The 14,055-nt window shown below is 38.1% G+C and overlaps 1 protein-coding gene across 4 annotated transcripts in view; it reads right to left on the reverse strand.

Moving 5' to 3' along the window:
* Positions 1-14,055, reverse strand: part of BCL11B (BCL11 transcription factor B) — an 87,447-nt gene that overhangs the window by 11,408 nt on the left and 61,984 nt on the right. The window lies entirely within an intron of this gene.

A 14,055-nucleotide genomic window follows, 5' to 3' on the forward strand; every position in this document is an offset into this window, starting at 1 on the left:
CTATGGTACGCATTTATTGATTTCCAGGTGGCTTAGGGGAGAATATATCCTTGGGATACTTTACTTCCTGCTGCATTTACAGGAGTAGCATTGTGTGAAGGACGTGATAGTGAATTTGCAAACGAAGGGGTGATATAGCCAAAATTGGACTATAGCAGGGGAATTCTCAAGAGTGATATTTTGCTTTAAATATTCCTAATTGTGTTTAATGTTTAGATAGGAATTTGAGAAACTTCAACAAACCACACATAGGATATTATTTACACTACAGCAAATGTCCATAGTTACAAAAAATAGAACCTAACAATTCAGTGAAATTCAGGTCTGTACACATCGCATACTTAATGGAAGATGGTGGTCGGAATGTGGTCAATGGTGGGGAGGTTAAGCACACTCTTTGACCCTTACTATGAGAAACTGTCTGAATGGATTTTAAATATAACTGCAGTTTAAAGAGAATAACCTACTTTTAAACTATTTTATATTTGCTTGTGGTTAACCAAAATTAAAAAAAAAAAAAAAACTAATAGTCGGCCACAGCCTGTTTACGAGTTTTCTAAAAATGTAGTTTGGTTGGAAATCTTGTTACGTTTTATGAGATGGGTTGTCTTCACATGCCTGCATTGTGAGCGTTATCTTAACATCCATTTTATGGCATTACTATGGCTTTAGATCAGGGGTTCTCAACCCAGTCCTCAAGGACCCCCGAACTGTCCAGGATTTAGGGATTACCCTGCTGTGTCTAATGTGTTTTTTTTTTGGGGGGGGGGGGGGGGGGGGGAGGGTGAACAGACACTTTAGAAACAACAGGGTAATCCCTAAATCCTGGACTGGTAGGGGGTCTTTGAGGACTGGGTTTAGATGGTATAATAGCTCTGCACTGGAGATATTTGGTGTGGCTAATACTCAACAGTGCTAGTTATGGGAAATCAATGTGCTAATGGTGAAAGGACTGGGATATACGGAAGACTTGGTAAAAAGACACAGGCCTTCTAGATTCTCTTTTGGTTTACGTTACATATATTAAAAGCTTAAGTAATAAATGGAAATCTGGTTTCAATTTGAGAAAAATAGAGAACAAAAGAAGGTGGTTTAACCCCTTAAGGACACATGACGTGTGTGACATGTCATGATTCCCTTTTATTCCAGAAGTTTGGTCCTTAAGGGGTTAAAGTTAAAGTTTCAATTGATAGACAAAGTAGATTTAGTATAACAGATAATAGGGAAGCATACCATGGCAGTAAAGTGGGAGTCTGCCATTCTATAATGAGAACCTTAAAGGAACACTCCACGCATCACAAGCACGACAGCACAATTTAGTAGTTATGGTACTAGGAATGCAGTGACATCTCCCCAGTGTAAGCAGTCAATTTATTTGCTAATAATCAGACGCTCTCAAGCAATGAGCTGGCCTTGTACTGTAGGACTTAGCTCAGGACAGCTAATGAGTTGCTGGCGGTTAAAGAAGTAACAACATTAGCAAATAATAGCCGCTATGGCACTGCTGGCACTATAAGCACTAGAGAACACTGGAGTGGTTATGGTGCTTGGAGTGTGCCTTTAAATAATTTGATTCACTAGTAAATGCATGAATTGTAATTTAGTAAAAGAAAAAGAGCATATTACAATTATTGTGCAGGAAACGTTACGCTTGAAAGTAAGCAAACAATGTATAGGAATGCCTTTGTCATGGCCATGTTCAAGCTAATATCCTGGCATGTATATGTAATGCGCAGATAAAATGTATAGATATGATGTACTGATACAATAAGTTCAAACACTGTACAATTACGAGGGACAGATACAATGCAAGGATAATGTAAGAATATTATACAGATATACAATGTATGGAAACAATGCACACATGCCATGCTCTGATCTAGTGTAAGGATTTATAATATACATTCGATGTACAAATACAATGCATTTATATCATGCATGGGCACTGCGCATAAATCTACAATATAATATGCATAGTTCAAATGATTGGATAGGATGCACAGATACAATGCAATGATACCAGACACAGATATAATGTGTGGATACCAGGCACAGATACAATGCATTTCTAGCAGACACAAAGTGTGGACACCAGACACAGATACAACGCGTGGATACCAGGCACAGATACAATGCATTACTAGCAGACACAGATACAATGCATGGGTACCAGACACAGATACAATGCATTGCTAGCAGACACAGATACAATGCATAGATACCAGGCACAGATACAATGTGTTGCTAGAAGACACAGATACAATGTGTGGGTACAATGTACAGATACAATTTGTGAATACCATGTACAGATACAATGTGTGGATACCAGGCACAGATACAATGCATGGATACCAGGCACAGATACAATGCGTGGATACCATGTACAGATTTAATGCGTGGATACCATGTACAGATACAATGCGTGGATACCATGTACAGATTTAATGCGTGGATACCATGTACAGATACAATGCGTGGATACCAGGCACAGATAATGTGTGGATAGCATGTACAGATACAATGCGTGGATACCATGTACAGATACAATGCGTGGATACCATGTACAGATACAATGCGTGGATACCAGACACAGATAATGTGTGGATAGCATGTACAGATACAATGCGTGGATACCATGTACAGATACAATGCGTGGATACCATGTACAGATACAATGAGTGGATACCATGTACAGATACAATGCGTGGATACCATGTACAGATACAATGCGTGGATACCAGACACAGATACTATGCGTGGATACCAAACACATATACAATGCGTGGATACCATGTACAGATACAATGCATGGACACCAGGCACAGATACAATACACGGATACCAGACACAGATACAATGCGTGGATCCCATGTACAGATACAATGCGTGGATACCAGACACAGATACTATGCGTGGATACCAGACACAGATACAATGTGTGGATACCAGGCACAGATACAATGCATGGATACCAGACACAGATACAATGCGTGAATACCAAACACATATACAATGCTTGGATACCATGTACAGATACAATGCGTGGATACAGACACAGATACAATGCATGGACACCAGGCACAGATACAATACACGGATACCAGACACAGATACAATGCGTGGATCCCATGTACAGATACAATGCGTGCATACAATGCGTGGATACCATGTACAGATACAATGCGTGGATACCATGTACAGATAGAATGTATGGATACCAGACACAGATAGAATGCATAGATACCGGACACAGATACAATGTGTGGATACCAGGCACAGATACAATGCATGGATATCAGATACACATACAATGCATGGATATCAGGCACAGATACAATGCGTGAATACCATGTACAGATACAATGCGTGGATACCAGGCACAGATACAATACGTGGATACCAGGCACAGATACAATACGTGGATACCAGACACAGATACAATGCATGGATACCAGACACAGATACAATGCATGGATACCAGGCACAGATACAATGCATGGATACCAGGCACAGATACAATACGTGGATACCAGACACAGATACAATGCATGGATACCAGACACAGATACAATGTGTGGATACCAGGCACATATACAATATGTGGATACCAGACACAGATACAATGTGTGGATACCAGACACAGATACAATGCATGGATACCAGACACAGATACAATACATGGATACCAGACACTGATACAATACGTGGATACCAGACACAGATACAATGCGTGGATACCAGACACAGATACAATGCGTGGATACCAGACACAGATACACTGCGTGTATACCAGACACAGATACAATACATGGATACCAGACACTGATACAATACGTGGATACCAGACACAGATACAATGCGTGGATACCAGACACAGATACAATGTGTGGATACCAGACACATATACAATGCATGGATACCAGACACAGATACAATGTGTGGATACCAGGCACATATACAATGTGTGGATACCAGGCACATATACAATGCGTGGATACCAGACACAGATACAATACGTGGATACCAGGCACAGATACAATGCATGCATACCAGACACAGATACAATACATGTATCAAATGGAAGGATGGATACCATGTACGTACCAATGTTCTTGCTATGCTATCATCATTAACATTAAAAGACTTTAAACAGTACCATTCTGTAAAGAGCAGTATGTATAAACAGAGATGTAAGTGACGTAAAACATCACTACACACAGTATTTTTACTTAGTCAACAAGCAAAATGGCTGCTTATTCTGTCAAGACAGATTTAACTCATTTTGCTCTCATTGCTCGGATTTCAACAATCTACACGCTAAGCAATGTTTTACACCCATTAAAATGTGTTGTAATATTTCCCTTGATGTAGCTTATTATATATTAAAAAATGTTAGCAGAGGTTTATTGCGAAATCTTTTTTTGCAGTATCTATTTTACTGATCTCAAATTCCAGGATATATTCTGATGGATTTACATTTTATTTGAATGCATTGTACATTTATCTGTGTGGAGATAATTGACGCTATACAGAGCACGAACGCTGTATTATATAGGTTATTTAATACAAAGGGGACTCATTAACAGTGCAGTACAAACACGAACTAATATATGTATATTGTTTCGAGTGACATTATAGAAAAAGTGTTTAGACCCACTGGGATTTATATAACACAAGAAAACAGCAGCTTAGGCACTTGTAAATTTCTCGCAATTGTCTCTGAAGCTAAAGGTTATTCCCTTGATCTGAATAAGTAATAAAACATGATAGACTAAGGTCGGCGGAGAAAGTTTTAGTATTTAAATTGCATATAATAAGAGGAAATTGTAGGGTAGAAACTGTCCTGTCTAATTGTTGGTGACATCCTTGGGAAGCAGATATTTTTTCCCATGTTCCCATAGATTAAATACGCCATGTTATTATTTTATCTCGACGACATGGTTTCTGCGTGAATTTGGCGCGGTTGCTATTTTCAGTCTGCATTTTATCTGCATTCCTTGAATTTCGCACCTGCACGGCAATAAGAATTCTTATATGTTTGATTAAATTTGACATACTTGGTTTCAGAGGAGTTTCAGGAAACAAATACTCTTTTGGTGACAAATGTGTTCTAAACCGCTGTTAGGGATTGATAAAAATATATCATATCAATCTGCTTAGTTAATTCATTCAAGGTTTAGGGAGAGGTAAAAGGGGGGGAGGGGGGGGAGGAGGAGGGGAGGTAAATACTGCATTTATTTATCTCCTCCAGACATGGAGAACAAATTAGATTCAGTGTCGCAAATGCAACCTTTTACTTCTTACAGCCTCTCACAACATTTAGGTAACAAATTAATTAAGTGAGGAGTTGTCTACGTTTATGACATCATCTCATGTTTAGCCCATGGCGTTAAAAGGTTACAGGAAATAAAAAAAATAAAAGAAAGAAAAAGGAAAATGAGTAGATCTTGTTGTTCCTAAATAAAATCCAAGGTAGAGAGGCCGAATGAAAATGAGTTCAATTTTTTTTTTCTGACGCCGCGGTTAATTCTGCTAGAGGTAAAGGTTTTTACCTCGTCTTCATACAACAGTCTGTTCAGGTTAACCAACTGCAGTGTAAGAAATTCTTTTGCCGACTTGTCACCTAGCACAAAAGTCATCAGCAACTGAATGTTCTTTTCTGCTCTGCAATTAAGACAAATCAATACGACGTGCCACAAATGGTATTTTATTCTCAATAAGAACTCTGGGCTGAGTTTATTCAGAATATTTTAGCGCTTCCCTGGGGGATTTTGGTCCAACGCAGATGGCAAATAAAGTACTTTGCCTGGGGCTAGAGCACATTATGCTAATTCTAATGTCAGATGTACTTTAATATACAGCTCTATTTAATCACCCCATTATTTCACATTTCCATATGAAAAACCTGCGGCACTTCTGCAGAGCTTTCACCCGTTTGACAATGCCAACTTCCTTCATGTGACTTCACTGAGAGACAGAAATGAACGCTGGTCAGTCTCGCCGGGGCTGAAAGCTTCTACCATTTGCACCCTTTCTGAATTTAAAGCTGGCTGATGGAATGAACTAAGATCCCACTCAAATGCCAGCATACGACTCGTCAACAAGTACTCCCGTACAAGATGATTTCGGCACCCACCACGGCTGACCAAATGTATCATTCTTAATCCCTAAGAGAGCAAATCCAGTTATTGTTTGGCATGCAACCACGTCAATCCAAAATCATCTGTCTGCCAAAAATATGCCAATGGAAACTAGCTGCCCCGAACGTATCATACCAATTTTCATTTTTGTAGTATATGTAAGACTTATTGGATATATAGCAAGTATTCTAGGGACGCGTTAAAATAAGAGATACCCTGCCAGATGCATTTTTCATATGCATAATCATTTAAAAGGGTAGTATGGTCGCTAAATACATACATACACTACGAGAGGGTTAGGCAACCTTCGGCATTCCAGAAGTTTTGGACCACATCTCACCTGCCGCTTTGCCAATATTATGGTTGTAAGAGCATTACGGAAAATGTAGTCCACAACATCTAACATGCCGAAGGTTGCCTACCACTGTACTATGTGCTATCACCGAATACAGATGTTATATAAAAATATTGGAAATTACAGCAAAATATTGATATTTATTTGTAAGTTTCACAAATAAACACAGAATACAACTATATATATATATATATATAATAATTTAAAACCTGAAAGGAAAGCCCATAGATAGAAAGCTAGCTAGTCTAGCTAGTTACCCATTAAGCATTCACGAACACACGAACACACAAACATATTGTCACCAGCTTTTGGGCAAGTTGCATTATACCTATATATTATTTGTGTGGGTTTGGTTTCAGTTTAATGGTGTTTTAGCAGGCAGGAGCCGAGATACTTGTAATAATTCAATGTAATGTGTTAGCGATGAAATTTTTGTTTGTTCCAGTCTATTTTTTCTGTCTATTTTTTCTCTGTGTCAGCCTCAAGCTGGCCTTGCTCCAGATATAGTTCATCAGTCAGGGAAATGTGGCTATCTGACACATATGGGGCAGTAAAAGCTTAATTGGCTCCTGGGTCCTGATAAAGTCTGTTGGTGCACAGTTATCTAATATCGTTCTGCTATGACCTGTGTTGTGCACAGGGACGAATAGATCGGGTGGTTCTAGATCGAAGAGTTGGTGGCTGTGATCTATTTAAGGTTTACATGTCTTATGCAAAATGTTAGATTTCCCTTTTGTGGAGAAAACAGACTGAACACACATTTAGACATTATTTCCCCCTTGTGTCAGTTAGATGGTAGATTTTGTAAAAATAAAAAAGTAAGAAACATGGTAAAAAAAAAACTGCAAATTAAGTAAATCTAATAAAAAAATTAAAAAAAGAATAATGAAAAAATATATGTTAGTTACACTTCAAACAGAAAAAAGAAATATCTGATTGTTCCGTGATCATTTTATCACTGCCTACGTTGCAAAGTGATGTTACAAAGTGATGTCATAGCATGCAGTTCCTTTCAGGCACTATGTTTTTGTCCTTATATTTTATTTTTTTTTCCCCTTCCTTTCTGCTGGCAAAATAACGTGGAAAATGTTTCCAGGCAAAACAAACTGCTTTCCTTCTTTGGATCAGTATTCATTACATAAGAGATGTAATAAAAGAATGCGAAGAATTTAAAATCCTAGGAGAGCCTGCTGCCTAAAAGCTATTTTTAATACAATCAGTGCTGCAATAGAAACACTAGAATGAGAGTCAATTTTTCCTCTATTTGCAGAAGTGCGCCGGTTTTCGCTGGAACGACGCCTGTGTTTTGTTTGGCTCTCGCTCATACACTGACTTGGCAGGCGTTTCTTGGATAGCACATAGAGAATATCTCTCTTGCATACAGTAGCTCTCTCATTTTAAGCGCCCTAGCCACGCGTTTTCTAATAACAGAGCGAAAGCAGCACAATCCTCCTGAATTGTTTGGGGCAAAAGGAGAACCCAAAGCATTTTCTCCATTAGAAACAAAGACGTTACAAAGCTGGGGATTGCATGAACGGAATTCTTTCGAATATATAATAGACAACGAATCGGTTCTAAAATAACTCCACTTTTTTTTTTTTTTTTAGTCTGCTGGTGTTTTCCATAAAATGCTTCAGTTATGGAGAGACTTGTGTGCCTTCTGGACAAAATACAAAATATTCTGACAATCCTGTGAATCTTTGGATGTCTTTACTTTACAAGATCACAGCTGCTTGTGTGCTCAATCTGTGCTATACAATATTCATTTGGATTTTATCTGTTACATATTAAATTCCCCCTGCAATCCCCTCACTCACTAATTGGCTGATCTAAAAAAAAATTCCCTTTTGCATTTTTTAGGAAGCAAAAAGAGAAAAAAATAAATAAACATCTCAGTCAGTGTGTCTAAAATATTTGCAGGCTGACACTGCACATGGACTTTTTTTTCCCGGAGCTATAAGAAATAACTCTTTAGTTACCGGGTTACACCCTTTTTTTTACAGTTTTAACCCCTTAAGGACCAACGATTAGGCAAATATCATGTCGTACGTCATACTTTGTGTCGAAATGTAATAAGTCACTGGTTTTATAGTATTTAGTCCCTAAACTGGGAATTGTGAAGAACTGACAAAATTAGCAAAAGCTGGAAAATACACTAGAAAAGTTTCTTAATTTGGCTTACATTTTAGAGATTCCAGTTAGTTATTAACCTCCGCCACCCCACCCCCCTTTTTTTTGGATTTTTGTGAGTAAAATACGCCTGTTATAATATAATTTACATTTGTTAATTGTTTTATATATATGTAAAATTGAACCCATGTCTTAGAAGGTATTACTGGCGTTGCTACTGTAAAATATGTGTCAACTCAGCCCAATTGCATGCCATGCAGTCACATCCAGAACCAACAGAACAATCCTGAACTAGAACCCAAGTACTGGGCTATTTTATGATTTTTCATCATGTTTTTCGAGGATCGAGTGTATAAATATTATTGTTTATATATTTTGACTGACATGCTTCCTCTTTTAACCCCTTAAGGACACATGACATGTGTGACATGTCACGGTTCCCTTTTATTCCAGACGTTTGGTCCTTAAGGGGTTAACCAACTCCTCGTAGACCTCCTCTATTTACCATTGGAAAATGTGAAGTACTGCTTTTCCAAAAAAAAGTATCTTTAGACTATCGTTATACTTTTCTCGTATCTATGATGTTACGTATCTATGATGTTGATAAATGCATTTCGGATTTTAATTTAACCTACATATAATGCCCAAGTGTCCTATTTAGGAGGGACAGTCCCTATTTTCTATTATCATGTACCAATTCAGTGAAAAAAGCCCACACAATAGATTTAATGTATTTTGTTAGTAAATGAACTTGGAAGGCCTTGACCAGTGAAGTCTTATAGTCTGTAAGGTCCAATGATCATCGACCTCTGAACCCACACCGCCCAAGTGTCCCTATTTATGAGAAACAGGCCCTCTTTTCCAGGAGCTCCTTGTTGTTGATGTATCTAAGTGTATAACAGTTCCACAACAATAATTCTCCTAGTAATGGGTCTTTAAACTACAATAAATGTGTTTAGAATCAGTCTGTAAAAAGATCATTGGTTCTTGTTAGTTGCATAAATTATTATTAGTAAATCATCTAAAATTTCTCAAAACAGACCCGCCCCCATCCCCATCCCCACTCACACCTCTAAAATGAAAGAATCCCTCTTTGTCCATTTGGAATGTTGGGAGGTATGTCTACATATATAGCTACTTATCTGCCTGCTATCTAATTTATTCTGGTTCATACAGTTTACCACAAGTCTCTCATGGTTTTTCACCAAAGTGTGAATTACCAGAAATTCAAAGTGAAATTCAAATTTTAGGACAAAATAGTCAAACTGAAAACATATTTAGAGAATGGTTCTATTTTGCAACACAGTGAAGCACAAATAGCCTTTACTTGCAGTCATGCTCCTGGAAGTGGTATGAACTTAACTAAAGTTAGACCGATGTGATAAAGCCAATCAAGGCTGCCATTTTCTAAGGATTAACAATGTTGCTATTGAAATTAGGCAGGGACGGGGTACTTCTACCATAACCATTTCAGAAAGTTGAAGTGATTTTGGTGTGAAAAGTGACCTTTAAAGGTTTTTTTTCTGTTGTTGTTTTTTTTTTAAAGCAGCACTGTCACATTTCCCACTTTTTCCCCCCCAAAAATTAGTATTTCATAAAGATAGAATTTTTATGAAATACTCATTATGATTGTGTTGGAATTTTAGTGAAATTCCAACCCAGTCAAGAGAACAGAGACAAAGTAGGGACTTAAGATGGCTGCACCTACGATGGACAGATACAGGCGAGTAAACTCACCTTTACCTGCCCCCCTGGCCACCCGACCACCAGCGGACTTGTCACCATCGGGGCACTTTGCGAATTCGACAGTGCCACTTTAACTCACTCAGTGTTGTTATTATTAAAGGGACACTATAGTCACCCAAACCACTTCAGCTCAATGTTTTAACCCTTCAGATGTACACATAGCAGTTTCAGAGAAACTGCTATGTTTACATTGCAGGGTTAATCCAACCTCTAGTGGCTGTCTTCCTGACAGCCGCTAGAGGCGCTTCTGCGACGCTGGATGCGAAATTCGCATCCAGCGTGCAGAACATCCATAGGAAAGAATTGAGAAATGCTTTCCTATGGACTGTTTGAATGCGCGCGCGTCGTCGGAGGAGCCGGCGTCGGAGGAGGAGGAAAGGTCACCAGTGACGAGGGATCACGGCACTGGATTAAGGTAAGTAACTGAAGGGGTTTTAACGCCTTCAGCACCTAGGGAGGGGGGGTCCTAAGGATGCGAGTTTGTTTTCCTGACACTATAGTGATCCTTTAAAGTCTTTAAATCACTGCAGAGCAACTATAGTAGAAAGTGTTATACTGAGAGCATTTCCCTATTCTGTGCTTTTTTTAAATTTCTTTTGAATTAAACTGTATGGAGGTAATTACAGAACATCTTGACGTAAGCCGTTTAAGAAGTACGTGTCGAGTAGGTAAGGTATCATAAAGCAAGCAATCACCATAAACATAGCTGCACCTGGGTTATTGTTGATTTTTGGAGTCCAATAAAAGAACATAGTCTGAAGGAATAAATATGCATTTTATGGTGTAATTTCACATCAATCATGTAATATTTACTTGTTACATAGAAATGATAAAACAAATAAATAAGATTCCCTACGAAAAGTTGAAGTCCGAAAATCCAAACTACCAAATGTAGGCCATATTGGCTAAGTTGTAAAAATTCTCCCGAATAAGCTTTTACTTTTTCCTGACTCAGCTCTTCTGGTTCCAATTGGATTTTCAGTTCTGCATAGACCACTGTTTAGTGACTATACTCTTAGTAAATATGGGTAATATTTTTATTTGGTGGCTACACATGCTTTGACTGAGCAATAATCTCCAGTCTACATCGGTGGGTCTCAAATAAGCGTGTGTGGGGCCTAGCAATAAGCCCTCTTCCTTCTAGATAAATATCTCAAAAAAATAAAAAAAGAAGAAGAAAAAAAAAACAGGAAAACAATTAAAACTGGAAGGTAATAAATGATGAAGAATCGTATGAGCAGCGTCCTGGCACACGTCCCAGCATTCATTCATGCATCACAAAATCCCACAGCTCTGAGTCTTTTAGAGGGCAGCTGGGCAGTCAGGATGTCCCCAGCAATATAAATGGGAATTAGATATGATCGAATGTGTGCATCGCATTCTCTACACTACATGCAATTTTTCAAACACCCACCCCCCTTTCTAAAATACATGACAAATGACCCTGTTCCTTAGCAACAGAACAGATGAAGGGATTTTAAAGTTCCAGTACATGACACAAAGAGTACTTTTGGATCATCAAGGGACTATGATTAGACAGCGACTGCACATACCATACCCTGCACAGTGCTCATTAATAAAATTAACAGGAGTTACAGCAGGAGTACAGAATTGTATTGCACGTGACATTTGTAGGATAAATGCTACTGTCCCGCAAAACGAATGGCTTCACTCTCTAATGGGTTATTTACTAATCTTGGAATTGGGGAGAACAGAAAAATGTTTTACAAATTTTAGCAGAATAAAATAAAAAAAAAGAACATTTCCAATTCAGCTGTTTAGAGCTATTTCCAGGTCAAATAATTAAATTAATGTAATCCCTTCGACTGTGCTTCACAATTCCTGTTTGGTGAATATACCTCTATGGTTATTAAATTCAATATCCAGCCAAAATGTATTCCTCGGGGGTGGAGCCAACTATGAAGTTACCTGTCACTCTCAACGGTCCACGGCATAGGGCCCATCTTTGGACTATATTTGTGTTAATATGCACTGATAAAACTGAATAGGTGGATACATTGTAGAGCAGTGTAGTGGAGTATGACACTGTTTGAGTGCTATAGTCAGTTTACACTTTTAATCTAGTTTTACTATAGTTAATTTTAATATTCCTTCCAAAAAAAATATCTGCACATTTCACTAACTCACTAACACACAGCAAGATCTAGTCTGCATCAAAACATTTTCACACCTCCCAACATCTTAAATGGACAGAGAGAGAGACATTTTTATTTTAGGGGTGTGAATAGGGATGTGGCCAGAGGCTGGGCTGTTCTGAAATTTTGCTGGTGACTTACTAATAACAATTTATGTAACTCAAATGTAATTTGTAACTAGAACAATGCATCTTATTTACACAGACTGATTTCTAAACACATTTATTTTCGTAGTTTAAAGACACATTGCTGTGATTATTATTCACTCAGGCCCACCATCAACATGGAGCTCCTAGAAAAGAGGGTTCCGAAATAGGGACTGTCCTTCCTAAACAGGGACACTTGGGAGGTATGCATTTAAAAACAAAGCAATGGCTGACACGCAGGTTACAAAACACAGATTCTATTGTTCTATGCAAACATAATAACTGCAAAATGTATGTAATGTCCCCAACCAAACAAATTGGGTTGTGGAGAATTGACAAGGGGATGGCAATTTTTAGAATACAGGCCTAACATTTGCAATTCCCTTGCTTATTCCTCACAATTGTTGGCTTAGTGAATAGCTATGATTCGTAAACACACTGGACCTGATGTTAAATATGTAGTAGGCCCACCTCATCAGCAATGGTTATGTAAGAAACCAATAGCCTGCAGTAACCACAAGCAAATTTATTACAGAGCCCCAGTCATAGATGAACTAAAATAGCTTTTATTAATGAGATCCTTTGACTTTAAAGATACAAATCGCCATTCCTGGTTTCCTCTCCCATATGTTCCAGGCATTCCCATTAATTATTACACATTCTAAACCACGATCTCTGTACAATAAAAACAGATTTTCTTGCCCCCGACCAGAATAGAGGTTGAGCAATTGATTTTAATGCTGCCAAAATATCCACAAATCCATTTATTTTGTCCCAAAAATAAACACAACTGCTCTATGCACCTTCGCCAGGCACCTCCGCAAACGCGAGCTAGGAAGAATAAAAATCATTTATTACAGAATTATTCACTTTTCCTTATGATTCACATCCCGGTAATTACCATGACCAGCCTAATAAAAACTGCGACAAAATCAAGGTCAACTAGCAGTTATAAGTGTTCATTTTCATTTCAATGTATTCATCTCTGGATCCTAATGGCCTCATTTTCTCCAATGCTCTTTAATAAATACTACTGAATTACAGGTTAAATAGCTAAATTAAATTATTGCAATTACAGTGTGCAGAGCCCTGAAACTAGTTTACCTTTCCCAGTTCAATTAGAGGGGAAGTTACAGTCGCCTCTGGATTCTGATTGTTGTCGAAGGAATGAATTACTATCCGCAAGTGCCAAAACTGCCCTGTATCCGTTTTCACATACTTAAAGGGGCAGTCACGAGAGGTCAATCTAATCATCTAAAATTAAATCCTACCTCACCTGCCTCATTCAAGCCTGTGGACTGTGTCTGTGTTGCAAAATCCAGGCCAAAACAGCAAACTTTGGAAATAAAAAATAAAATAAAGAAATCACTAACTTAACAATT

The sequence above is a fragment of the Pelobates fuscus genome, chromosome 13 (genome assembly GCF_036172605.1).
Source record: "Pelobates fuscus isolate aPelFus1 chromosome 13, aPelFus1.pri, whole genome shotgun sequence".
Taxonomy (NCBI): Eukaryota; Metazoa; Chordata; class Amphibia; order Anura; family Pelobatidae; genus Pelobates; species Pelobates fuscus.